Raw genomic sequence first — 27,757 nt, 5'->3', positions numbered from 1 at the left:
TTTAGCTTGTGGTCCACTATAACCCCTAGATCCCTTTCTGCCGTACTCCTTTCTAGACAGTCTCTTCCCATTCTGTATATGTGAAACTGATTTTTTCTTCCTAAGTGGAGCACTTTGCATTTGTCTTTGTTAAACTTCATCCTGTTTAACTCAGACCATTTCTCCAATTTGTCCAGATCATTTTGAATTATGACCCTGTCCTCCAAAGCAGTTGCAATCCCTCCCAGTTTGGTATCATCCGCAAACTTAATAAGCGTACTTTCTATGCCAATATCTAAGTCGTTGATGAAGATATTGAACAGAGCCGGTCCCAAAACAGACCCCTGCGGTACCCCACTCGTTATGCCTTTCCAGCAGGATTGGGAACCATTAATAACAACTCTCTGAGTATGGTTATCCAGCCAGTTATGCACCCACCTTATAGTAGCCCCATCTAAATTGTATTTGCCTAGTTTATCGATAAGAATATCATGCGAGACCATATCAAATGCCTTACTAACGTCTAGGTAAACCACATCCACAGCTTCACCCTTATCCACAAGGCTCGTTATCCTATCAAAGAAAGCTATCAGATTGCTTTGACATGATTTGTTCTTCACAAATCCATGCTGGCTGTTCCCTATCACCTTACCACCTTCCAAGTGTTTGCAGATGATTTCCTTAATTACTTGCTCCATTATCTTCCCTGGCACAGAAGTTAAACTAACTGGTCTGTAGTTTCCTGGGTTGTTTTTATTTCCCTTTTTATAGATGGGCACTATATTTGCCCTTTTCCAGTCTTCTGGAATCTCTCCTGTCTCCCATGATTTTCCAAAGATAATAGCTAGAGGCTCAGATACCTCCTCTATTAGCTCCTTGAGTATTCTAGGATGCATTTCATCAGGCCCTGGTGACTTGCAGGCATCTAACTTTTCTAAGTGATTTTTAACTTGTTCTTTTTTTATTTTATCCGCTAAACCTACCCCCTTCCCATTAGCATTCACTATGTTAGGCATTCCTTCAGACTTCTCGGTGAAGACCGAAACAAAGAAGTCATTAAGCATCTCTGCCATTTCCAAGTTTCCTGTTACTGTTTCTCCCTCTTCACTAAGCAGTGGGCCTACCCTGTCTTTGGTCTTCCTCTTGCTTCTAATGTATTGATAAAAAGTCTTCTTGTTTCCCTTTATTCCTGTAGCTAGTTTGAGCTTATTTTGTGCCTTTGCCTTTCTAATCTTGCCCCTGCATTCCTGTGTTGTTTGCCTATATTCATCCTTTGTAATCTGTCCTAGTTTCCATTTTTTATATGACTCCTTTTTATTTTTTAGATCATGCAAGATCTTGTGGTTAAGCCAAGGTGGTCTTTTGCCACATTTTCTATCTTTCCTAACCAGCGGAATAGCTTGCTTTTGGGCCCTTAATAGTGTCCCTTTGAAAAACTGCCAACTCTCCTCAGTTGTTTTTCCCCTCAGTCTTGATTCCCATGGGACCTTACCTATCAGCTCTCTGAGTTTACCAAAATCTGCCTTCCTGAAATCCATTGTCTCTATTTTGCTGTTCTCCCTTCTACCCTTCCTTAGAATTGCAAACTCTATGATTTCATGATCACTTTCACCCAGGCTGCCTTCTACTTTCAAATTCTCAATGAGTTCCTCCCTATTTGTTAAAATCAAGTCTAGAACAGCTTCCCCCCTAGTAGCTTTTTCAACCTTCTGAAATAAAAAGTTGTCTGCAATGCAGTCCAAGAATTTGTTGGATAGTCTGTGCCCCGCTGTGTTATTTTCCCAACATATATCCGGATAGTTGAAGTCCCCCATCACCACCAAATCTTGGGCTTTGGATGATTTTGTTAGTTGCTTAAAGAAAGCCTCATCCACCTCTTCCACCTGGTTAGGTGGCCTGTAGTAGACTCCTAGCATGACATCTCCCTTGTTTTTTACCCCTTTTAGCCTAACCCAGAGACTCTCAACACTTCCGTCTCCTATGTCCATCTCTACCTCAGTCCAAGTGTGTACATTTTTAATATATAAGGCAACACCTCCTCCCTTTTTCCCCTGTCTATCCTTCCTGAGCAAGCTGTACCCATCCACACTAACATTCCAATCATGTGTATTATCCCACCAAGTTTCAGTGATGCCAACAATGTCATAGTTGTATTTATTTATTAGCACTTCCAGTTCTTCCTGCTTATTCCCCATACTTCTCGCATTTGTATATAGGCATCTAAGATACTGGTTTGATCTTTCCTCCCAGTTTTGTACTGACCCTCCTTTCTCTCTGCCAATATAGCCCACACTCCCTCTCGTTTCCGACCCATCTCCCCGGTCTCCATGTTCCCCACTTACCTGTGGGCTTTGCTCACTTGTCCCCGTCGAACCTAGTTTAAAGCCCTCCTCATGACGATATTTTCCACAAACATGTGAGACAATTCAGTTAAGATTGTATAAATTCCTTGTCATGTATGCCTCTCATGAATTTAATTTAGATTAATAAGAAAATCACTACATAATTATTAAATAGTAAGGGATAACACTGGTCTACAATTTTTGAGAAGTCGTCTGCTTCAGAGATAAAATGTGCTATTTATTATGTATTTTGATGTGCTGAATTCAAATATGACAATTAAAACAACTGATTGGCTACTGTTTCTAAGATATTTAAGTTTTTATATTTTATGTCTATGTATATTATGTAGATAGTAGAGTTTTAATCATAAATTGTAAACCTAGGTCTTTTCCTGTGTTTATGGTTGCTTTACATGATAATATTTCACCTGTCCTGTTTATGTAACACTTTAAAAATCAGCAAAAGGGTTATATAAATAACATTTATTATGAAACAAGGCAAAAAACTTATTATGTACATAGTTTAGTCCTATTCAGTGTCTACTCAGCGCTTCTTGGCTTGTCTCTTGTATTCATTAAATGGAGCATCTCTTGTCACTGTCCAGCAATAGTCTGCAAGCATTGATGGGCTCCATTTGCCCTGATAGCATTTCTCCATTGTTGCAATGTCCTGGTGAAATCGCTCGCCGTGCTCGTCGCTCACTGCTCCGCAGTTCGGTGGAAAAAAATCTAGATGAGAGTGCAAAAAATGTATCTTTAGTGACATGTTGCAACCAAGGCTTTTGTATGCCTTGAGGAGGTTTTCCACCAACAACCGGTAGTTGTTGTCTGCCTTGTTGTTTCCGAGAAAATGTATTGCCACTAACTGGAAGGCTTTCCATGCCGTCTTTTCCTTGCCACGCAGTGCATGGTCAAATGCATCATCTCGGAAGAAGTTCACGAATCTGAGGACCAACAAAGACACCTTCCTTTATCTTAGCTTCACTTAACCTTGGAAATTTTCCACGGAGGTACTTGAAAGCTGCTTGTGTTTTGTCAGTGACCTTGACAAAGTTCTTCATCAGACCCAGCTTGATGTGTAAGGGTGGTAACAAAATCTTCCTTGATTCAACAAGTGGTGGATGCTGAACACTTTTCCTCCCAGGCTCCAATGACTGTCGGAGTGGCCAATCTTTCTTGATGTAGTGGGAATCTCTTGCACGACTATCCCATTCACAGAGAAAACAGCAGTACTTTGTGTATCCATTCTGCAGACCAAGCAAGAGAGCAACAACCTTCAAATCGCCACAAAGCTGCCACTGATGTTGGTCATAGTTTATGCACCTCAAAAGTTGTTTCATGTTGTCATAGGTTTCCTTCCTATGGACTGCATGACCAACTGGAATTGATGGCAAAACATTGCCATTCTGCAGTAAAACAGCTTTAAGACTCGTCTTTGATGAATCAATGAACAGTCTCCACTCATCTGGATCGTGAACGATGTTGAGGGCTGCCATCACACCATCGATGTTGTTGCAGGCTATCAGATCACCTTCCATAAAGAAGAATGGGACAAGATCCTTTTGACCATCACGGAACATGGAAACCCTAACATCACCTGCCAGGAGATTCCACTGCTGTAGTCTGGAGCCCAACAGCTCTGCCTTACTCTTGGGTAGTTCCAAATCCCTGACAAGGTCATTCAGTTCACCTTGTGTTATGAGGTGTGGTTCAGAGGAGGAGGATGGGAGAAAATGTGGGTCCTGTGACATTGATGGTTCAGGACCAGAAGTTTCATCCTCTTCCTCTTCCTCGTCTGACTCAAGTGAGAATGATTCTGGTGCATCAGGAACCGGCGGTCCTTCTCCGTGGGGTACTGGGTGTATAGCTGATGGAATGTTTGGATAATGCACAGTCCACTTTTTCTTCTTTGACACACCTTTCCCAACTGGAGGCACCATGCAGAAGTAACAATTGCTGGTATGATCTGTTGGCTCTCTTCAAATCATTGGCACTGCAAAAGGCATAGATTTTCTTCTCCTGTTCAACCACTGGCAAAGATTTGTTGCACAAGTGTTGCAGCATATGTGTGGGGCCCACCTCTTGTCCTAATCTCCAATTTTGCAGCCAAAATAAAGGTGATAGGCTTTCTTAACCATAGTGGTTATACTGCGCTTTTGTGATGCAAAAGTAACTTCACCACAAACATAGCAGAAGTTATCTGCACTGTTCACACAAGTACGAGACATCTCTGCTCACTTTGGCTAAACAGAAATGTGTCCCTTTGCAAAATCAAACACTGACAAATAAGAGAGCACGACACTGTATGATTTCTAGAGCTGATATAGGGCAATTTGTTCAGCAGAGTGATGTAAGCTTCGTTACAATTGCATCATCCATGACTTTTAGGAATAACATGATGCAATTCATATCATGTATGATGCAATACCAGCTTCAGATTGCATCATTCATTGTTTTGCCTAAAAAGCAAGTACTGTCGAAACCTAGTCATAGATTTATTCATAGATCCAGTCAAAGATGTATTTTAGTCATTTCTGGTTTAAATTGAGATCCCTTCCCTTTATAACTCACTTATCCTCCGCCATTCCCAAGTCAAGGGTCGTATATACTGACCCAATAGCATATCTTGAAAACTAGAGCCAATCAACAATTTTAAGCATCATTTTCGTTCTCAATGACCCAGAATTAGTAAAGTTTGACTACATTTATTTCAGAAGCATTTTGGCTGTAGAGCAGTGTAATTTAAAGCATATTTGATGACTAACAGCTTCAGAGGGGTATTTTGTTCTACTGGTCACTATAGTGAACGTTCAGCTATTTTGATAAAAAACTACCTTCCAAAAAGCAGCTGCTCTTGCTGTGTATGCATTTTCTCATCACTTGTACTGACTAGTAGGGTTTTCAGTTGTAACTTAAGGACCAGCCTGGAAATGATTTCTTGACTTTGATTTCAAAAGCAGGAAAGAATTTCTCACCTCCGTAAGTGCCACTGTTCATCAAGTAAATAATTTAACAACTTGTGAGTGCCACTCAGCCAATTATAACTTGATTTACCTAACAGGGCATTAAAGGAACACTATTTCAGTTAACACCTTTGTCTGATTTTTGTTTTGTTCTTACTGTTAATTAACATCTAAGATTACTGTATCTGAAAAAGAATAGAGAAAAACAGTTTCTGTATCTTCAGTTTATTAACTTGACTGCATTTTGTGTATAGTCAGTCTCACTGTTTCTCCTATATAATAGTTTGCTTATTGTTTAAAATATGTCTTTCCTTTCTTCAGAGTTAATCAAACAGTGGTTAAAATGTGCTTTTAATTCTCCCACAAAATTGGCAATACAATACCCACAACTACTTTTAACTCATTTTTAAATTGACTAGACATCCAATTTCATGGTGGTCCTTTAAAATGTTGAGCATTTATCCTCTATTTTTTTACAAGAGGAAAATCTTGCATTTCTATGCATCTGCTGTAGAAATCTATTTAATAGTTTCATGCATATCCATATATATGGACTAATTGGAAATAATCATCAAAAAGTGTTGCATTATATAGGAACAGGACTGGAAGGGTCCTCTTGGGTCTTTGAGTCCAGTCCCCTGATATCACGGGCAACCCCATCATACCTTCCCCCACACACACTTATCAAGTTCCATCTTATCTGCCACTACTCCTATTGAAAGGCTGTTCCATAACCTCACCCCTCTGATGGCTAGAAACCTTCTTCTAGTCTCCAGTGTGAATTTATTCATGGCCAGATTTTATATCCATTTGTTCTTGTGCTAACATAGTCCGCTAACCTAAATAGCTCTTCTCCATCCTTAGTGTTTACCTCCCTGATGTATTTATAGAGAGTAATCCTGTCATCTCTCTGCCTTCATTTTGGTAGGCAAAACAAGCCTGTTGTAAAATAGGCTCTCTCTTCCCCTATCATCCTAGCAGCCCATCTCTGCACCTATTCCAGTTCGGATTAATCTTTCTTGAACATGGGTGACCAGAATTGTATACAGTATTCCAGAAGAAGTCTTACTAGTGCCTTGTACAATTGCATTATTGCTTCCCTGTATCTACTGGAAATACCTTGCCAGATATATCCTAGGATCACATTTGCATTCTTCATAGCCACATGATGTTGGTGACTCATAGGCATCCTGTGATCGACTAATACACTAATTCTGCTCATCTGTCATTTCCAACTGCTGAGCCGTAGTTTGTAGCAGAAATTCATAATATTCATCCCAAAATGCATGACTTTTCACTTTGTACTATTTCATCCCATTTCTATTACTCTAGTGCTCTAGGTCATCTGATTCTTCCTATATAAAAGTTTGATACTCTGTTGATTATGCCTCTTAAGTTTGTGTCATCAGTAAGGTTAAGATTTTGTCATGGTCTTTTTTTTAGTAAACAAAACTTACTGACCTGTCCATGACTTTTACTAAAATTAATGGGTGGAAAGAAGGGGGAGGAATGACACCTGGATCTCCATGGGAGGGACTGACAGCCCCAGCCCCACTACCATGGGGGGCACAGCCCTGGCTGAGGACACGGGGGGTAGAGAAGGTAACCCGGCCGACACTGCAGGGGATGGAGGGGGGACACACAAGCCTGACTCCGGCCCTTGCTGAAGCTATGGGTCGGCCACGCACAGCCCCGGCTCTGCCCTCCCTCCCCCCTCCACTGACAGCTGAAGGCAAAGTCACAGAGATATCATAGACTCATATCCGTGACTTCACTGACATCCCGTGACTAAATCGTTCCCTTACTCAACAGCAAATTTCATTAGCCCACTCCTACTTTTTGCGCCAATGTCACTAATTAAAATAAGATCAATCCCAACATCAGTCCTTCAGGAACTTCATTAGTAACCTCCTCCAGTCGAATACCTTTTCTTTCAGTACAACCCAATGTCATCTCCATTTTAGCCAGTTCCTACCACCTTACAATTCTCGTACCTATCCCCATTTTCTCTGTCTTAACTAATAATTTCCCTTCTGGTACCATGTGAAATCCTTTGCTGAAGTTCAGATAGGTTAGATCTACCACATTTCCCTTAAGAAATCATCTTATCAAAGAAAGATATCAGGTTAGTCTATCTACCTTTGGTAAACTCATGTTTTATCCCATTTTCCATTTACTTCCATGTCTTCAATTATTTTTTCCTTCAAAATTTGTTCTAAACCCATGCATGATATCGAGTGTGGTCAGGCTAACAGGTCTGTAGTTGCCCAGATCACTTTTTCCCCTTTCTTAAATATGGGTATTATGTTTGCTATTCTCCGGTCATATTGTACTACCCCTGATTTGATAGATTGATTAAAAATCCTTGCAATTAGTGGACTTTCAATTTCTTGTGCTAGGGTTTTTTTTTTGGGGGGGGGGGGGGGGGGGGAATTGAGGTTATCCAGACCCCACGACTTGAGCATATTAAGTTCTTTGAGCATTTCTTCCACCTGAGATGTGGGTAATTTCCATTTCTATGCACTCATTCCCATTACCCATCTTGTCTTTGCTCCTATGTTCTACATTATGATCCTCATTAGAGAGAGAAACAAAGTATATGTTTAGTTTTTTTGGCCATATTTAAATTATCCTTACTCTCTATTCCATTCTCATTGCATAGTGGTCCCACTTCTTTTCTTGTTCCCTTTTTATAAATATGGCTAAAAAACTTTTCCTGTTTGTTTTAATTTCCTTTGCAAGGTCTAACTCAGCTTGACTCTTGGCAAGTCGCACTTTATCTTTACACGTTCTGACCTCCAATATGCAGCTTTCTTTGTTGATCAGTCCCGTCTTCCATTCCTTGTGTTTTCTGCTTACTTATTATATCCTTTTGAGGTCCTTATTCATCCACGTAGGTTCAGCAAAAATGCATAATCAATTCAAATAACAAAATTCCAAATACTTCTTACATAGCTGTTAGTCAGATATTTAAACTGATTAAAATAAAATTGCATGAACAAAGCAAGTCTAGAACTTCTTAATAAAGGCCTCATTTGACTTCAGTATTCTCATTGAAAATACCACGTGTTTATCATTTCACATTCTTATAAGAGCTAATTTCATCTCTGTTATTAATCCTTTATTTTAAATTTCATATTTGTATAAAACACTGGTTGTGGAAACTTCGAAACTGTAGTTCTGAAGAAATATACAGTTCAGATCCTGCGCATACTCAGGCACAGGGCTACTTCTGTGAGTAATACTAATCACATGCTGAAGTGTCTGCAGGATCACCCCCTAAGGTTACTACTATGTTTTTGAAAATGTGTTTGCATCTACAACACCATTGGATTTTTCTGCAATTTTAAAGGTCCTGCACCCCACCCTTTGGCTTGGTTAAGTTGTTTGTCTTCTTTGTTCTTCTTGGTCACCGGGACTGCCACAGACTGGTTCAGCCTTAAGTCTGCTCTAATTTAGGCCTACTAGTAATGGCCCCAATAGGATATTATGCCAGCTGGACATTGCCAGAGCATAGCAGTGCTCCTTCCCTACCAAAACTTTAATATGACCCCTATCCTTAGGTTGGGAGTAGGTGGCATAGAGCCACCTATTCTGGTTCTGTAGCTCCTCAGATACCCCAATAATGGAAAAATCTTCAGCTGTTTGGTTATGACACATTTACTGACACTGCCTTGCTATGGCGGTGCATAGGGGCCATATAGGGGTGAGGATCTGGCCCATTATATTTAAACATATGTGCTTATGCACAAAATTTGAATATCCCAAATCTTGATAGAGGTTGGATTTGAAAACAAACCTCACAGCTGGTCTTGTCTCTATAATGGGCTGAACCAAACCCCAGCTCCAGTCATTTCCCAACTTTGGAGATGTTTGAATTCAGTATCAAGCTTTGTAGTTAGCACAAAGGATAACTTTGTGTCTAAGTCGCTAGAATGCGACTCAAGTTCTGGGTTCTGTTTCTTACTATACCAAAGCCTTTCTATGAGACTTTGGGCCTGTCACTTAAGCCAAATGTTTCTAATTTGAGTGCACCTGTTTAGCCCTGATTTTTCAGAAATGTTGAGTAGCTGGCAGCTCCCATTGCGTCCCTGTGCCCTTCTGACTTCAGTGAGAGCTGTGTTTGCCCAGCACTTCTGAAAATGAGGTGGTTTATTTAGGTCCTTAAATATGAATTTAGATGCCTAACTTTAGGTATCCAGGATAGAAAATTTTCAGCTTAATCTTGCTGTTCCCCAGTTTCCATTTGTAAAATTGGGTTTAATACTTTCCTGCATAACAGCTTGCTTGAAGATAAAGTCTTTAACATATGTAGGGTGCTCAGATACCAAAATGATAACCATGACACAAAAAGCATATTATAAAAATAATCTCTAATTTATATGATAACATCTAGTACCAAAAACCCCTGAGAGAACTTACCAAAAAAGACAAGTTTTAGATAAATTTCCTAAAATATTATTTTTTAATCCTTCCTAGTCATCAGTGCCTTAGAGCTAAATCTAGTTAGAGTGAACTGGCATAGGTGTTTTAAAATCCTTTTGCTATCCCACTGTTTTGTTTTGCTGAGTAATGCTTTCTCATATCTTAATTCAAAATTGCATCTGTTATACAGTTTGAATGCATCAAATTATCTTTTACTTACCTGATTTCTTATCCCTTTGGAACCCTTTTCTACCACCGCAGTCTGTTACTGCAGTAGGACTAATCAATCTAAACAAGACAGCAGACAACCACAATATGTTTAGGCCATTTGAATTTGCAGATTGCAGGAGTATAATTTGTGCTCACATGATAGAATAGAGCCGTCTGAAACAAAATTGCTTAAAGAAACAGACGGAATATATTTTTATTTCACCAAACCAAAATATTTGCCAACATACACTGAAACTTTTTAAACAGAACATTATACATAGCTCTGTATTGATAAAGAAATAAATCTGTTAAAACAATAAACTTCCAGTTCCCCCAGTTATATATAGTAGAAAACTGACCCAATAAATACATCCTCCAAATCTCAAATAAAGTCCTCTCAAAATAATGTCAATCCAAAGAGATGAATAGATTAAATGATTAATACAAGAAATTGATCTATTTTAAAGGTTTAAAATAAAATAGAATCATAGACAGTAAACTTCATCCATGTATTCATTGAGTCACTTTTCTATTTCATCATAACTGGATGAAATAAGTATGTTATAACCTAAAGGAAGAATGTTTGGATTAATTAAAAGCAAAAAGAATATTGTTGTACTGGTTGTCTACAAGAGGTTTTGAATGGTCCCAGTTTTTCAAGTATAATTTGTATTTTCTGTAGGACTCTCACTATAAATTACTGTCATGACAAAACTACAGAAATGCATCAATTTATATATTGCCAAAATAAATGTTTCTAGCTTATTTTTAGAGAATCGGAAAAGCAAATATCTTTGAGCACTGTTACTGTTAAATTATGAGCTGAGAACTTCCATGGGAAAACAGATGACATTTTTCTTCCTCAGCCCTTCACCAATCCCTTGTACAGGGGATAGATAAACTTGTCCTTTACTGGTATGGCACGTCCCAAGCCTTGTGTTACATCAAGGACCAGGGATGTTCCACGCAATGACTGCAGAATAAAGGGGTGGAATGAGCCCAGTCAAAGCAGACTGGAAGAAATAGCGTGGAGCCTAGCTGTATGCTTGGATACATCCTGTGATTGATACTCTTCTTTAGTTCTGCTGCCTGAGAGGTGGCAATAAACACTTCCTGGGTGGAATCTTGGTACTGGAGCCTGCAAAGATTTAAACAAAAAGCTTGTGTTTAGTGGAAGTGCTCACATGTATAAAGTTAATCATGTGCATAAGTCTTTGCAGCATCAGAGCCTTGTTTCATAAAATGGGAGAACCGTGGGGCCATATTACAAATCAGTGTCATCAGATACAGTATCTTCCAAATAGTATGTCATTTTGCTATGTTCTATCATAGCACTTCTATCTCAAAAGCATTTATCTCAGTTTAGTTTTAATTCCTATCTGTGAACATAGGTTTAAATGTGTTTTAACAATATCTTCATGGTTACAGTATCAAGATTCTGTTTGGTTTCCTGTCTCTTCTGCATATATCTGAGCTGTATACAGCTGAAAATAGAAATGTGCTCTAAAACATAGTGGAATTCAATGTGCAAGTACCAGTGGATTTTAAATGACACATTACAATGCACAGTAGTGTAGATGACTGTATAGTTATAAAATTATAATTAGGTATGTGGGAACTGAGAACATCTGCTATGGGGATGACACTTACTGCAGCCAAATTAAAAATAAAACTACATGTTGTAAAAAATCTCATAAAAACATCTTGACCAGATTATATAATACAGAGGGCATATTTTTAATCATTAAATGGGGGTAATCAATAAACAAAAACATTTTGTAATATTCCCTTATGTTACCCCCTCTTCCATTAAGAACTTGCACTTGATATGGGTGAACAGCTTGTGTTGAAAATATAGATGCAACTGATCTACACATTTTCTTGCAACAGATTCCAACTAATGCTTGAGCACCGCATGAATTAGTTCAATGATGCTGACATTCAAAACCGTAAGGCCTTAAACGGCACTTGTGTGTATTAGAAGAAGAAAAGAACTGGAATTTGTCTAAAAAGAATTTAGACAAATTTGACATCCTTGAAATTTCATTTCATTTGGGGCTGATTCAAAACCCATTAAAGTCAATGCCCAGTGACTTCAGGGCACTTTAGACCATGGCCTTGGTGATTTTATAGATATCAGTCTGAACTCAAAACAAGCAAGCACGCACCATAATACAGAGCCACTTTATGAACAGAGACAATGCTTTCATAAAGGTTTTAAAATTTAGTAAGACATTTTATTACATAATCAATTAAAACGTTGAGAGATTATTTCATTTATTAAGGGTGAGGCTGTCAGCACCATCTATTATTGAAGCTAGCCAGGATTTCCCATTGTAAAACTCTGTTTTCAGTTGCTTATAATTTTGACAAATGTTAACAGTTTCGACTGAAATTTTCCATGTATCTGTCTCATGCTGAATATTTTTGGAAAATCTCTGCCATTTCCAAGAATAAAGGTAAAAAAAAAAATATGCTTTTTTTGTCCATGTTAAAAGATTCTGGTGACCTTTTCTTTGAGAAGCTCTAGTGCCCCACTCACACACACACTTTGGAGCTGGTGCTTGAAATTTGGCAGGGGCACAGCCTTTGTATCAGGGATGTGTTTTTTTTCCTGTATCTGTGAAAATCTGCCAAAATTTTGGTCAAGTTAGAGCATCTAAAAAATCGCATGCTAGAGTTTGGCATCTAAAATTCTCTGAACGTTCCATCCGTGCTGAGCATGCTCAAGCCCAGGGCTTCAGGGGACTCATCTAGACTTTCCTTGCAGTTGCTGTTGTCGGCTGTGCTGAGGCCAGAGCCAGAACTTTAAAACTGGCAGCCTGTTTCTCTTGTGTTTCAGTGCACCTTGTGCTGGCACCCAGGCAGCATGGAGGAGGAAGCTACCTGATTTGAATGCAGAGGGACCAAGATCTGAACCTGAAGTGGGGGAGTAGATTGGGACAAGGAGCCTGAGGATATGGGGAAGACCAAGACTGGAGAGTGGTGGGATAGGAAAAGGGAAACTGAAATTAGCAATAGGGATGGGGGAAGCCTGGGACTGGTAGTTGGGAGGACAGCAAAGGGGACTGAGACTAAATATACACTATCTTTTTCATCTGAAGAGTTCCCGGGGAGGTGCTAAAATATTTTATTATTCTAGTGACTAAACTGTCAGGGTCTCCAAAAACCAATTAACCTTCAGCCAAAGATGGCTCAAGTTGAAAAATTCCTGATTCAAGAACCGAGTAGTCCTTACAGACAAGAACAATCAGCTTACATTTTACAAAATGTGAAAGATAGGTGCACTTTAACAGGGCTCCTAGATCTGGACATGGTCCTGTGGTTATAAATATGATATGACTGCTCGGTGTAATTTACTATTCAACCTATTGTCATTACACATTCAGAATCAGGGAAAGAGATAATGTATTGACAGAGTAAAGGATGAACTTCTTTCTGACCTTGGCTGTCTGGAATGCTGAGCCGATGCAGTAAACAGTTTCTCTGCCCACCTTTTAAGAACATTAAGAGCTGTTAACAAAGAAAAGACTGATGGTATGCATTCTAGTATTTTAACTCAGTGAGGCATGTATGCCATTCTATCCTCCAAAATGCAATAATCAGCAAGTCAGATAAATGAACAGAGTATTCAAGTATTTTTATATAAAAGATAGAGAGAGAGAATGAAATAAGATGACCAGATGATCATCTGTAGAAGATGATAAAACATTTATCCCCATCAGTAGAAATATATTATGGTTTCTCTCAGGTGGAGAAATCAGAAACGAGAGAGAGTAAATTCCTCTGATCAGTAAGAATAAATGTGATAATTATCATGCTTGCTCAGATTCATTTACATGCTTTAGTAAGCATTACTTTTGAATATAAAGTGTAAGATCAAAGTGTGGGAGATCCTGAGCAGTTACATGGATAACAGAGACTGGTCTATATTGGAGACAGTGTAGTCTAAGTAATGGAGAGAGGAGCTCTTCTTTAGTTTGAAGGAACAATAATCCACACTGTGTAGAGTCAAGCACAGGAGTTTATTACTCACAGTGCTGACGGAATGTCACTTTGCTTATCAGGCTCAGAGACACTGCAAAACAATTAATTCCTATAGATTATATATGGCGCTCATTGGGTGGAAAAAAGCAATGGGGATGGGCTTTCCCAAGCCCCTGGATAGGTTCTAGCAGCAAGACAAGATAAGCACAATAAGCCAGTGGTTTAAAAGATTACATAATGGCTCCACCCATGGCCCAAATTAACATATTGCTGACACAGGTAATTACCCCCAAACTATGTCTATTAAAGTATATAGGTTAAATCCTAATTTTGGGGTCCAGGGGAATGAGGGAGCAGCTCTCTCGGTTGACCAACAGATACATTCCCAGAGATTTAAAGCGAAAAAGCAGTAATTAGTACTTAACAATAACAGTTGTTTATAAGTTTACCCTTGCATTTCTGTGGGCTAGGACTGGCATACATCTGTGAGGGGAGGGTGTCATAACTCATGTCAATCATATTAGGCCTCTCCCCGAACTTTGTCTAGGATCTGAGGAGTATTGTATCACTATCTCTTCCCTGCATTAGGGAGTAACCGTGAGGCCTTTCTTAGCACTTCATGTGTCTATAACTCGTGATAAGGACACCCAGTTACATTCGGAGTTATACTGACTCCGCTCACTGACTTGAAACACACAAAGTTATCCGTTTACCCCAGCTTCCTTTTAGCTATGTATTGCTCTCTGTTAGCCAGCCCCTATAGCCCAAGCCAAGCTGTGGACTCTGGGCCTATATGAAAAGTTCTCAGGAGAAACTGTAGTTAAGATCTTACATCCATAGCTAATGGATTCTGACCCTTAAAGTTAAATGGCTAAAATAAAAAATAAGCATAATTTAAGAAATATTCTACACAAAAGCCTATATTTTTGCTATTTCTTTGCCAAGAGTTCCCTTTCTTCCATGCTGCTATAGGCTATTGCTTTGGAATCAGGATAGAAGGGACTTGAAATGATGTCCCAGTATTTATAACAATGCCTGGAAGGACAGACATATAGCAACATTCTGACATCATGACCATTTATCCAGGGACTCTAGTAGTACACTCCTGAAAGTTGCTGTCTTCCTAGCATTCTAAATAACAAAGATCAAAAACTGAAGTGCACCTTTTCCCTACCCTGCACACAGTATTTTCTTTGCCTTTCTTGGTACTTTTCTCTTCATTTAATGCAGACGTGGATGAGGCTCAATTCTATAGATTTTTAAAACTGCTTAACATCTTGAGCAATCTGAGTAACATTTGTTAGATTTACTATTTGAAAATGATCTAACATGATTTCCCCAAGACCACATTGTCTGGTAAATTGATAATGAAGGATGACATGGTTACTGAACCAGAAAAAGACCAGAAAAAAAATATTAGGCTGTTCAAACCTGATTATAGTCTTCGGAATGTGTTGATTAGCATATCTGTACATTTTTAAAAGACTATCATTCCAACCCAGGAGTCACCATACCTGCCTGGCTAAGTAGTTTGTCTGTTCTGGTGTCCCCTCTCTAGAAGCTGAATATTCTTGATGCTTCACAGGAAGGCACAAGTTCATAGTTTTTCTTGTTCTCCATAACAAAATTTCACTGGAAATCTTAAAAGAAAGGCATTGTTGAACCTGGTGCTTGCTGCTGATTATAGCGTGGCCAGGTGTCCGGTTTTTGACTGGAAAGTCTGGTTGAAAAGTGGTCTTGACAGTCTCCAGTCAGATCTACTGACCTAAAGTCTGGTTATTGCGGGTGGAGGAGACGGGAAGGCACCGAGTCATCACCCATGCCAGCCCCTACTCAGCCGGGGCCGCCTCCGACCTGCATTGGGTGGCTGCAGCTTCCAGCCCCGGCTCTGCAGGTGAGTCCTTCCCAACTCACGCAGGGAGAGGGGAAGTGCAGGGAGTAACAGGGGAGGGATAAAGAGGAGTGAACGGGGGATGGGACCTCACGAGGAAGGGATGGGGCAGTGGTGAGGCCTTGGGGGAAAAGGCAGAGCTGGGGTGTAATTTGGGGGAAGGGGCAGGGCAGAGGTGAGGTCTGGGAACAAGGCAGGGCGGGGCAGAGCCTATCGGGGAAGGGGTGGGGCAGAGGAAGTTCCAGCACTCCTGCTGGAGTGTCCAGGTTTTATATTTTACAAAGTTGGCAACCCTACTGATGGAGCACTTTCAGAACCAAAAGAGTGTTGGGAGATTTAGATAATTAAAAGGATGACAATGGATCTGACTTTATGCTCTGATTTCATATGCAGTGATTAAACAGTAAGTATTCTGTGCCCTACTAAGATGCTTTATAATCCGGCATTAGAAATCTACATTAAAATAAATTGTGCATTCTTAAGACTTATCTTGTGAAATTCAATAAAAATAGAGTTTGAAAAGGAATACACCAGGAAAATAAAAATTAAAAAAGGATGGATCTCTAAAAACATGTGCACGTGAATTTTTGGACTGTAAAAGCTGACATCATAATATTTTTAAAAACCTGCAAGGTGAATACATTTCCTGTGATCTTTTGCTCCCTTCTCTTACCAGCTGGTAGATTTCTTTCTTTCTTTGTGGCTGAAAGGGCAAGCAGATACCATTAAGGCTGTAATGAGCTCCTCAGTGGAAATTTATCATCCCTCTCACACATTTTAATATGATGTCCTTTCCCTCATTCTGTCCCATATCTTATAGTTTTCCTTTTATCCTTTATCTAACCCTTTCTCCTTTCCCCAACCAGACTTTATACATAGATTGAAACAAATCTTATTTGTCCGGGCAATCTCTGTGGGGTTGGTTATTCTTTTTTGAAATTTCCAGAGTTCCATTGTTTCTTAGAATATTATTTAGTACTGTTGTTATCATTGTAATGCACAGGAGCCCTAATCATGGACCCCACTGTGCTGGGTGCTGTACAACATAGAATAAAAGACAGTCCCCTTCTATAAGGTAAAAGACAACAGATAGAGACAGACCAATGAGGGAATATAAGACCATGAGACTATATTGGCGAGCAGGATAGGCAGTGGTCTCAGCACACCAGCAGCCTATTGAGGCGCAGCATGCATCTACCTCTTTTATCATTTATTACAGGTGTGCTTAGAAGCCCCAACCAAGATTGAGGCCCCATTTTGTTGTGTACACATAGTAATAGACAGTCCCTGCTCTGAAGTGGTCCATGTGCAGTTGAAACCAGAGCTACATAGAAAGAGGCTATCACCCTCCTGCTCCATGATGTTTATATGCAGCCCCAAATATTTTTGCTGCAACATTGCTTTTGAAGATTCATATCTATTTCTCAGTTCTCTGTCATCCCTTGCTCTCTTTCAGAATTGTGCTTTCCAGGTGCCTCATTCTCATTCAGTATCTGAGTTTTGGATTGTTCTCCTCGGGTGATTACTCTGCATTTTTCTAAGCTGCACTGCACTTTGTTGTTTATTTCCCAGATTTCTGGTCTTGGCAGGTCCCTCTTTATTACTTCTCTGTCCTCACTGGTGTTAAAAACACTATTTAGTTTAATGTCATCTGCATGGCATTTACCTCTTATTCCAGATCATTAAAGAAGATGTTAAATAGGAGAGAATCTAAAGGAGACAGTTGGAGATTAAGAAGTAGGAGATGAGCAGACTGAAGAATAGGAGAAAGGGAGACCTTAAAAGCATTCAGATTTAAAATCAAACCAGAGCTCAAAAAGTTTTGAGGTTCATGCAGCAAGTATAAGTAGTTAGTATTAACTGTTTTTAATCATGTGAGTTTAACCACTGTGCCAAGTATAATTTTTGGAGTCATGTTTTCTTTGGCTATTTATACTGGGGAAGAATAGTAGCTCTTTTGCTTTAAATAGGAGTGAGGCATGTAGGACTATATTTGGTATGAAACCAGTAGACAGCAGAGTGCATACCAGTTGTGTAAACAGTAGAAGCCCGGGCATTTTGAGTGGCCTTATGTGGAACAAAAGAGCAAATGGGGTCAAATAGCCCATTAGTATTAAAGTGAAAATTGGAGATTACATAGCATTGCTGAGTGTTTCCAGAAGATGTAGTAAACACTTTTAGAAAAAGTAGCAAAACTAATATTACATGAAACATAAGTTTATTTTTGTGTATTGTGTATCAGAGGTTCATCCATGTCTTGAGAGAGCATTATGTTACAGTTGCTAAACTCTCCATCATCTTTCTGTCAACACTTTAGGTAAATTCAAGTACATTGAGTGGTACAGTACTTGTGCTAAATGCCACTTATGATTCTCTAAAGCTGGCACAACACAAGCTAAGAGCTACTGACGACAGTACAGTACAAATAAATATTTAAAAATGTTTTTAGTGTTTTTAATTGAGCTTGACAAGGGGAAGACAGAAGTTGTCATATCTGGGTTACATTTAGACATCCGAGTACACAATCTGATTCATTCTGGTATCATGGGCTAAGCATTAACTTAAGCGCACAGGATTTATTGTTCTGAAAGGAACCCCTGATAGATCTTATTTGTTTGTATTAAAGCACAATTCCATATAGCTAATCTATTTTGCTAATGGATATTAGACTATATAAAAAAGGAAAGAAAGATCAAAGGGTGGGAGGCAGAGAATATACAAATATTCTAATGAATGTCTACTAAGTCAATCTTAGCTGATTTGTGCTAAATTTAGAATAAATTAACTGTACGCATTTGACTGTTGTGGAATACAATAACAATCTTACATACATAATTTTTGTTTTTAGGGACCAGTTAGTAAAAACCTGTTACCTTCTTAGTGACCATGGTATGGCAGCTGAGTTTTCATTGTGCAATCTTGCTTGACCCGACACATATTGGTCTAACTCTATAGAATGGAACTAGTGCTACCCAAAGTGACTTAGGGACGTGTATTTTGTATAGGAATGGCAAAGAGGGACAGAGAAAGTAATATCTTTAATGACCTCTCAGTGAAAGCACATCACTCCCATTAGTCCTCATAGGAGTAGTGTGAATAGTGAGATGAAAAGATGTCTATAGAGAGGAGTTGTTATATCTAGAAATGCCTATTTATGGGTGTTTTATCTTCACATGTCTTATCAGTTCCATACTCTGCAGGAGGGAGCCCCAGTCCAATGAGATACATGAATGTTGAAACTGCCAATAATGCCTATTGATAATACATGAGAATTGGAAATGGTCGGTAGTTTGCAAAATAACTGTATACAACTGATGCAAATAAGCAGCGGTTATGTTCCTACTATTTGTGCTCATTACTATGAGCTAATGAACCAGTTTTATTATCCTCTATGTAGTGAATTTTAAACCCTGGTGTAGCTACATTGATTTTTGCCCAAGAATTGGTTGTATGATGTCTTTCTTTTATTTAGACTTTTGGGAATAAACATGTTAAGTGAAATTTTCAAAAGCGCCTGACTCCCATTTTCAAAAAGTAATGAAAGTCAATGGGGTTTAGGCTCCTAAGTCACTGAAACACCTTTGTAAATTTTACCTGTTAATTTTAAACATAGTTCTCCAACATACAAAACACTTTCAGCCGCTACGCTTTTTGTGAGGTGTTTACTTACACATGAACATTCGTGGATGCTCACATTGGTACAATATAACACTCTTGAAGATTCTTTTGTATTATCCTGGTGGATTTATTCTGATACTAAGCCTGTGTTCTTGAGGGACATTGAGAAATAGCTTGGACCCAAGAGCTTGTGGACCCATGCCACCTAAATATGCTGGACTGTTTTGTTTCTCATTGGTTTTTATTAAATCCTAGTGAAATTACATTAAACGATGGGCCAGATTCTCAGCTGGTATAAATTGGCATGGTGCCATTGAAGTCCAAAGAGATGTGCTGATTTACACCAGCTGAGGAGGCCCTACATGTTTAGTATATTTAATTAATTAAAACTTGAAGAAGAGAAATCACCTCCCTGTGATAATTTCTTTGGCATTCCAGAAAAGGGCTCAAAAAGACTGGTTGTTTCATGTCAGTGACAATGCTGATCCTTCCCTCTGCTAATATTATTCTATTCATTTGTAAAAGAGCTAGGTACCTACATTTAAGGCCCTTTAAACACCCCCACTTTCCTACACATCTAGTCTTATAGCTGATTTCCTGCCCTGCAGAGTGAATTCCATTGACCAACAGTGAGTTCCTGTTAAACCACATACACAGTATTTTTAAAGGGCTGGGATTGTATGATTTTGTGTAATTAAAAACATAATGGGAGCATGATAAAATAGAAAAGAGCAAGGAAATATAGAACAATATTTCAGGCCAATAAAGTAAGGAGATTGCTTTTATTCAAAAATCTTTTTTGTTTCCTTTATTTATTTTTCAAACAATAAGAAATAATGAAAAGCATTAACACCATAAAACTCCTGACTGAATTTCTAAATAAAATTTCCTTTACTGGCAAAGCTGTAGGCAGACTCTGAATGTAAAAAATATTTTATTCATGTCACTGTTTCCTTCTGCATCTATAAAAATAGTCAGTAAATTGCACATAACCCTGTCAGTTTGTATAGCTGTCTTGAAATTTTCTCCCTCCCTCCCATGTTTGTATATGGTTTATTTTCAGAAATACATCCTGAAAGTCCCCATCTTACTTAAAGTGTTCCAGCTACATCTTGGGGGAGGGGGGGATAATAAGGGAGACAGTAACTGCAGATTTTGAATTTAAGTACAAAGGTCAAGATCAAATTGTTGTTTTTTGAGTGCACAGCTAGTCAAATGCCTTGTTAAACTTTTCTTTTAAGTGCAAATAAAGTGAAGGAGGTGAGACGACAAACCTCTGACATCAGCAGCATGCAATGGCTTGAGGCATTTGTGGTTGTTGGTTGTTTAGCAAGTGGTACTGTATACTGTAATTGAAATAAGCCAACTTACCTAGGGGGCCTTTAAAAACTCAATTCAGGGTAATACCAAAAGGACAGTCAATTCATTTTCACTGAATCTCAAAGTACAGAATGCCCCCATGGAAGGTACCATATTAAGTAGTCAAGGGGAAAAGAGTGACTTTCAACTGTAAATGTGTTCATGAGAAGCTTCTACACTGTGACTGCCTAACACCTATGTGATTATTCAGTAAAATATACAGGTCTGTCGCGTCTTACGCGCATTTAACATGCGCGATTTCAACTTTATGCGGTTGGCAAAAACAAAACAAAAAACAAAAAAAAGAGAAAAATAAAAATTTTAATACTATACCTGTAGTGCTGGCGATTCCGCCCGCCATTGAACTCAATGGAATTTTGGCTATACGCGGTTTTCGCTTTACGCGCTAACCGCGGAACGGAACCCCCATGTAAGACGAGACAGACCTGTAGTCCTGCTTGTCTAGGGGTCCCATATCACACAGTTATCAGCGTGTTGCCCTATATCTCCTGTCTGCTGTACTGTGTGACTCCAACAGCACTAGGCCATTCATTGCAGTGATTGAGGCCCAGATTCTTATTGTGCCCCAAAAGTGGGCACAGCTGGAGATGGGTACAAAGGAGGACCCCAACCTTGAGATCAGTTCTGTGCTAGCTGGATCCTTGGCTCGCTAGTCCCGAATGTAAGTTGGCTATGGCCTCAAGGGGGGATTTTCTCCCAGTTAGCCCATAACACATCCACTTCATCAGGGTTTGGGAGAGGATGATGTAAGAGTCAGCTATACCAACGCTGACAGCCAGAGATTCCTTCATATTGGAATAATCAGTTAATATAGCTTTCCAGCTGCTTTGAGCAGCACGAAGCAGTTGGAGCAGGGGCTGAGGATCTGGCCCTGAATTCCTAATTCCCTTTCACATTCATCCCACTTGGATAGTCACATTTTAGCTCCACCTCCTGGTCCCTGGTTTAGGGAAGAATCACCAAAAGGAGGAGGTAAGGGTGCCAGCGAGAAGATGGTTGGGATAAGGGGTGTCCTGTGTGGAATCTCTGGTTGGGGCTACACGTAGCTTACTGAGAGAGCTGAATGAAATGATTCCTGAAATGTGAATAGCTAATCCACCAACAAGGACCAAACCCTGCTTCCCATACCCACTGCCCTAGATTCAGATAGTGATCAACTTCCTCCTCCAGAAGATCTGCTCTGCTGGGTGGGGGACAGAGTGAGTTGGGTCTTCTTGGTCTTGCTGAAGATCTTGCTAATGGGAGGAGGAAATCTAGTCTTGCAGTGCTGCTTCCCCTAAAGATCATATGACTGGGGGAGGAAGAAAGGGATTAGACTTTATTAGGTTCCTTTTCCAGAATATACTACAGCTTAGCTCTGTTTCCCTGCTTTCTGTTTCTCTTCCTTAGAGGGACACTGTGTGTGTTTTGCCAATCACTAACTTCTACATACAGCTAGAAATTGTAGTTTAGACATACTCATTCCACCTACTGCACTGACGGAATATATGTAAGGAAGGGAAGGCTTCCTTCCTCAAAGACATTTTCACATTTCAGAAACCACTTTCATTGTGCCTGATACAGTGTATCTACAGAATGATGTGCCGTCTTTCCTCCATGAAGTAGAGCACGTTAAGCTGATGGTATTGGATGAAACCCCCCCATCTACAACTCTTTAGAGCAGTGATACTCAGACTGAGCTCCCGAGCCACAAGTGGCTCTTTATAATGTGCCTCCTGGGGCTCTTTGCAGCACATATTAAGACACTGTGTGATTTAACTATTAACCAATCTAAGTTATGAACCAGTCAGGATACGATTACTATGTTATTAACCAATTGTAGTTGATAAAATAATAATCCTCGGTCAGCCATTTTGCTGTGAGGGGAAAGGAAAAAAATAACATATACATGTTATTCAATTCTTGCATTTTAATAGTGTCATAGGAAAAAAGCAGGTCATTATTATTAGTATTGTCTTTAACAACTAGGCCATCTCAGGTTTTTATCCTTATTTGTCTATGTAATTTAGTAAAAACAATACAAATATAATTTAGATATCCCTCATCTTCTTGCAGCCATCCACCCAGCTCCCCATAAGTTACTCCTCCTTCCCCACTCAGATCTCAGAAATCCCTTCCCCCACTCCCATCGTCCGCATGGATACTCCCCAGAAACCTAGCTGTTTCAAGCTTCTCTACCAAGCTATCCAGCTATACTCAGACACCCTTCACAACCACCGATACCCTCAGCCACCGCCATCCTGTACCTCCTGGACATACCCACAAAACTCGGCTTCCCCTCACCCCAACTTTTAACTCCAGTCACTGATCTTGCTCCGATTTTACTTCCAGGCATCTGCACAAACACAATTTCCCTTTACTACCCCCCAGCTATATCAACCCCCCCCCCCAATATTTCCTAGTTGCTCCCATCATCTGCTCCGATACCCCCACAAACCCAGCTGTCCCAACTTTCCCCACTCTGGACGCAATTACTCCCCATACACCTTTCCACACCCATGCACCTGCTACAGTTGCCAATTTAATACAGCTTCTTCTTTCACCACTTCCTGGGACAGAGTTAATTGACCTTAAACTTAAGTTTATGGTAATATACAAATTATTTGCTGGTGGTTCAGTTATTTAATTACATTATTAGCATATTTGAAAATACTTTGCATAAAAATCACATATGAAGCTGTGCAAAAATTGACAGCCGTGAGGACTGGCCCCACAGTCAGAATTTGAAAGCCAAAATAACAGAAACCTATTAGACCATTTTCTTGGGATACTTTGGCTACTTGGTTCCACTTAGCCCAAATGACTTTAATGATAGTTGAAGTGCTCAGTTCTTTGCAGGACTGGGCAATATGGCCATGGGCCAGCAAAGCAGTGAAGCTGCTGAACTTTAAGCACCTAAGTAGGCCCATGGGTCTACTTCAGCATGTGCTTAAATGCTTTACTGAATTGGGGCCTAATACAGGCCCTCTCACTGTCCCATTGCTGCAGTGTAACTACAGGAAGAAACAAAACCTCTTTGTACCATTTCCATGACTTATTCATATTTTTATCATTTTCAGTATTTTTTGTTAACTTATGCACATGCGTAAAAACATAGAAATATTTTTTCTTGCCTTGGTTTGGATGATGGTGGTATGCCTGTGAGCTCACTATCAAATGCATTTTCATATAAACCATAGCTTTGTACGCTTTATTTTCTGAGCACTGGGGCACAGCAGGGCAGGGATTTCTTGTTTTCACAGCTTCACATGTGAGTTGCCACTGACATGGTCTTATCATTCGCAATTTGTCATGCTACTTTCTGTGCCATCTGTCGCTGCAGTCTCATCTCCCCATCCCTCTGCCATTGGCTATGGGTCTCAATCAAATCTAAAAGAAGAAAAGAAAATTAACAGGCAACACCCTTTCCCATGAGTTTTGACTCTGCAAATTCTGGGTACCAGCAAAACCTGAAATGGAAGCACCAATTGGCACTACTTGTACATTCTGATGCTATTGCTAGTGTTAAGTCCATCACTGCTATAGAGTCCAGCAAAATAACTGGTTTTAGATCTGCCTGTAGCTGCCTGATTAAAAACATTGTTGCATGCTGTGGTGTTGTAACTATGTTGGTCCCAGGATAATTAGAGAGACAAGGTGAGTGAGATAATGCCTTTTATTGGACCAATTTCTATTGGAGAGAAAGACAAGCTTTCGACCTACAGAGAGCTCTTCTTCAGGTAAATTCCCAGACCTGAAGAGGCACTCTGTGGAGGCTTGAAAGTTTGTCTCTCACCAACAAAAGTTGGTCCAATAAAAAATATTATCTTATTTATCTTGTGTCTCTGATAAAAACCAGTGATTTTAAAGAGTGCCCACATTTCCCACTTTTTCTTTCTCCTCCATTAAATATATAAAGTGGCAAACCATAATATACAGCTATTGAAGAGAAAAGGCCAGGAGAATTACCTGACTCTTTAATCCCCACTAAAACAATTCCCTCCTCATTTGCAAAAAGGGTTCTGAGCACCTGGTAGTGACTCGTGTGTTGAGAGAAAGTGCAGTAGAACAGCTTCCACAGTATTTGAACTGATTTTGACTACCCCATCCCTAGGGTGTAAATTCAGTGATTAATTTGCCCTCTCCCCCCAGGTTTGCAGATACTTTACTCACCAGGCTGCAGTCCTTGGTAGGAGCTCAAGCGATGAATCTGTCAAACAAGATTAATGCAGATCTGACTCCCCCGTCCTCTCACAAATCTGGAAAGCCCCTTCCCTCGCCACCCACCCCTCAAACATCTGGATGTTGCTGACTACCTAACAAAAACAAAATCAATCACTTGCTTGCCAGATCACACAGATGTATGTACACCGCTGCTTAGCCATCTGCAACCAGTAGTAAGTGGCCGTTGCTTCATTTACCGAAGATGTTTTTGGTGGAATTGGGGGAGGTAAAGAATCCATTATAGTGATGATGACCATAAAGGGGGTGCATTCTGGAATTCACTTGATGAAAATAAATTGTCTGCCATAAAATCATATTTTCTGTTTGCTAATTTTTGTTGTTCTGGGAGAAGAGTAGGGGATAAATCAGAGAGATGTATTTGAACTCATGAAAAAAGCATCAGACCCTTACATTTCTGGGTGGCATCCATCCATCTTGTGGAATAGTGCTGAATGCTTATGAGAAGATATTTGATTCGGTCAGTCATGTTCAAACAACTCACTCGGGTTCTTAAAACCAAGAACATATTTTTGGAGGTAACTGATCCATCAAATGATACACTAATAGGGAATAGGGTTTTCGTTTGTTGTATATAGTAGTTGTGAATATTTTGTCTGATCTACCTTTTTCATCCCAAAAGAAAAAAAGTGTGTTAAGTAGTGATGAATGATAATTACTAGGGCTGTTGATTAATCACAGTTAACTCATGTGATTAACTCAAATTCATTGTGGTTTAAAAAATTAATCATGATTAATCATAGTTTTAATCGCACTGTTAAACAATAGACTACCAATTGAAATGTATTAAATATTTTGGGATGTTTTTCTAAATTTTCAAATATACTAATTTCAATTACAATACAGAATACAAAGTATTCAATGCTCACTTTATATTATTATTTTTGATTACAAATATTTGCATTGTAAAAATGATAAACAAAAGAAATCACATTTTGCAATTCACCTCATACAAGTACTGTAATGCAATCTCTTTGTCGTGAAGGTGCAACTTACAAACGTAGATTTTTGTTGTTGTTGTTACATAACTGCACTCAAAAACAAACCAATGTAAAACTTTAGAGCCTACAAGTCCACTCAGTCCTACTTCTTGTTCAGTCAGTTGCTCAGACAAACAAGTTTCTTTACATTTGCAGGAGATAATGCTGCCTGCTTTTTGTTTACAATGTCACTGAAAGTGAGAACAGGTGTTCACATGGCACTGTTGTAGCTGGCACTTCAGATTCTTAAACCTTGGGATGAGTGCTGTAGCTATTTTTAGAAATCTCACATTGGTACCTTCTTTGCGTTTTGTCAGATCTGCAGTGAAAGTGTTCTTAAAACGAACAACATCATCTGACACTGCTATAATACGAAATATATGGCAGAATGTGGGTAAAACAAAGCAGGAGACATACAATTCTCCCCCAAAGAGCTCAGTCACAAATTTAATTAACACATTATTATTTTAATGAGTGTCATCAGCATGGAAGCATGACCTCTGGAACAATGGCCGAAGCATGAAGAGGCTTACGAATGTTTAGCACATCTGGCAAGAGAATTGGAATTGGAAAAGTTTCAGAAAAGGACAACAAAAATGATTAGGGATATGGAACGGCTTCCGTATGAGGAGAGATTAATAAGACTGGGACTTTTCAGCTTGGAAAAGAGACAACTAATGGGGGGATATGACTGAGTGTGGAGAAAGTAAATAAGGAAGTGTTATTTACTCCTTCTAATAACACAAGCACTAGGGGTCACCAAATGAAATTAATAGGCAGCAGATTTAAAACAAACAAAAGGAAGTATTTCTTCACACAACGCACAGTCAACCTGTGGAACTCTTTGCCAGAAGATGTTGTGAAGGCCAGAACTATAACAGGGTTCAAAAAATAGATAAATTCATGGAGGACAGGTCCATCACTGGCTATTAGCCAGGATGGGCAAGGATGGTGTCCCTAGCCTCTGTTTGCCAGAAGCTGGGAATGAGTGACAGGGGATGGATCATGTGATGATTACCTGTTCTGTTCATTCCTTCTGGCATTGGCCACTGTTGGAAGACAGGATACTGGGCTAGATGGAGCTTTGGTCTGACCCAGTATGTCCGTTCTTATAGTCTTAAAAGTGCCATGTGAATGCCTGTTCTCACTTTCAGGTGACTTTGTAAACAAGAAGCAGGCAGCGCTATCTCCTGCAAATGTAAACAAACTTGTTTGTCTGAGCACTTGGCTGAACAAGAAGTAGGACTGAGTGGACTTGTAGGTTCTGAAGTTTTACATTGGTTTGTTTTTGAGTGCAGTTATATAACAACAAAAAATCTACATTTGTAAGTTGCACTTTCATGATAGAGATTGCACTACAGTACTAGTGTGAGGTGAATTGTAAAACACTATTTATTTTGTTTATCATTTACAGTGCAAATATTTGTAATCAAAAATACTAATATAAAGTGAGCACTGTGCACTTTGTATTCTGTGTTGTAATTGAAATCAATACATTTGAAAATGTAGAAAACATCCAAAAATATTTAAATAAATTGTATTCTATTATTGTTTACCAGTGTGATTAATCACAATTAGTTTTTTTTAATCACTTGACAGCTCTAGCAATTACTAATAACATGATCCATTTATTTTATTTCACCCAACGGGTTCTGAGCTGACAGTATTATATTACTGTTCATGTAGGCCCATATTCAGAAAGATATGAAGGGCTTGCCTAACTTAAACCCACAAGTAGTCTCTGACTTCAGTGGGCCTTAG

General features: G+C 39.3%; 1 protein-coding gene across 50 annotated transcripts in view; it reads left to right on the top strand.

Annotated features, from left to right (window-relative positions):
• Positions 1-27,757, top strand: part of SORBS2 (sorbin and SH3 domain containing 2) — a 291,973-nt gene that overhangs the window by 123,066 nt on the left and 141,150 nt on the right. For 2 of the 50 annotated variants that reach the window (XM_042841993.2, XM_042841985.2), the window contains exon 3: positions 24,927-25,171. The exons of the other annotated variants lie outside the window; for them this stretch is intronic. The gene's annotated coding sequence lies outside the window, so the exon portion shown is untranslated. The remainder of the gene's footprint in view (positions 1-24,926; positions 25,172-27,757) is intronic. 50 annotated transcript variants of the gene reach the window in all.

Source organism: Chrysemys picta, chromosome 5, assembly GCF_011386835.1.
Source record: "Chrysemys picta bellii isolate R12L10 chromosome 5, ASM1138683v2, whole genome shotgun sequence".
In the NCBI taxonomy this organism is placed as follows: Eukaryota; Metazoa; Chordata; order Testudines; family Emydidae; genus Chrysemys; species Chrysemys picta.
Note: the sequence above shows the minus strand (reverse complement) of the source record. Positions and strands in the feature narration are given on the sequence as shown.